The following is a 2,016-nucleotide window of genomic DNA, read 5'->3' on the forward strand; positions in this document are numbered from 1 at the left end:
GCTTTATTTTAAATCCTTCATCAATACCATATCAAAGTATTAATCAAAACATATTGATTGACATCATCAATGAAGAAATTTCTAAATCATCTGTTCAAGAAGCGAAAAAAAAGTGATTTTGGTGGAGAATTCATCCCCAACCGAGCTATATGTTTACGAAATATTTACAATTATTCAGAGAGATTTGAAATTTTCACATCACTCTGAATATATGTTTAACAATTAGCTTCTCAGATAGTACCAAATTAATTTTAGTGAAGTTTTAGTAAGGAAAAAATCTAGTTCAAGTGAAATTTTTATGAAAAAACCCCATTGCTGTGTTAGAATTAACGAAAATATTATACATTCAGAATTGGTTAGTTCTTCTTAATCCTGCAAATTTCCGGAAAAGGGCATTTTTTCGGAAAAGTGCATTTTCCCCTTTCTGTTTGTTTCATTTATCGTTACACGTAAGAAAAGGGTAGCTACGTTTGCATAACTGATAAATTTGAAATTATCGACCTAAAGATGAGTGTTGAGATAATAATGCAAAACTAAGAATGGGAAGTATGTGACTGCATGACCTCCGATATGAAAACTTTGATCAATATGTCGAGAGCAGAGCGTATCAAATGAAATTATACACAAACTGATATTATACGGTATAAATCACAATAAAAGAAAAGAAACTTTGGATAACTACTATTAAAGCAATAGTAACGGTCCTTTCAAATACATCAACAAATCCTGAAGAAATTTTTCGAAAAAAATAGACCAACATTGCAAACATTTGATGAAAATTTTCAAAAAATTTCATCAAGAGGTGTATTCAGAAAACTACACTCAAAAATAAATACTTTCTCCTCCACTTAGTTGATTGGACCAATTCATAAGGTTTTATCATATATATACTTATGGACACTCTGAGAATTTAAATCTCTCAGAAATTCTACCTGCATTTAATGATTTCACCATATCGAAAAACTAGTAAAAGTAAAATACAAGCCACGTGGATGACCAATCAATAAAAAAATAACAACCTAGTTAAAGTGAAAGTCAATTGTCCCTAAATTTCGGAATTTCTCATAATTCTACATTGTATTAAGCTTTTCGGATAAATGATCAAAAGCAGCCGTATCTGGAACTCAACTATGTCAAGTCAAGGAATTCGGACAGCAATGATTTTTTTCATTGTTGAAATTGGAACTTGCTACTTTAAAACTCAATGCTCCAACATTCTAGAATTCTTTTCCAAAAAATACTTTTTTCGACGATTTTACTGAAATATAATTTAGAGCTGTTTCCTAATGCAAAATTTGAGAATCCCGATATGTTGAAATAAATCATAAAAATAAACAAAGCAAACTCCTTATCACTATCACATTTCTTCGCAGAAAAAAGAATCAAATATCAGAAGGTAGAAAGATCTAAATAAAGCCAGAAGCAATGATGAGACATCAACAAAAAAAATTTTGAAAAATCATCATGTTGGTTTGTTCTAACGAAATACAAATGAGAAATTGAAAATTGAAAAACACTTGTTGGTAGTGAATCATGACGAATTTACAGAGAACTAAAATAAAAGAAAAATATGCAACCGGAAGTTTCTAAGAAGTTTTTTAAGACCACAATTCACTGAGTACATCATATCACAAAACGATTGCTATCAGTGGACACTTCATCCTGATGATAAAATGAAGATGCTGATAAGTTCGTCGAGGAAATCATTTCTTTGCTAAAACTCGTCCTTCACCGGCACCTTTTGCCATCCGGAAATTTAAGATATGAAGTAATTCTCCAAATATATATACGTCGTCTTTAAATACTTCATGTTCACTAAAACTCAATTCCATTTCACAAACATACATACAGAACGGCAAGGTCAAAGGCAAGATCATTCTACATCGTGCACTTGTGACTTCCAATTCCACACTGGAATATCTCGTCATAGTAAATTCTGTAGGATCTACAAGGGGAAGAAATCGAAAAAAAGATGCATTTTACTGGAAAACTTTCAAATCGAATAAACTCAATCGG

This window comes from Loa loa, assembly GCF_000183805.2.
Source record: "Loa loa unplaced genomic scaffold supercont3.4, whole genome shotgun sequence".
Lineage (NCBI taxonomy): Eukaryota > Metazoa > Nematoda > Chromadorea > Rhabditida > Onchocercidae > Loa > Loa loa.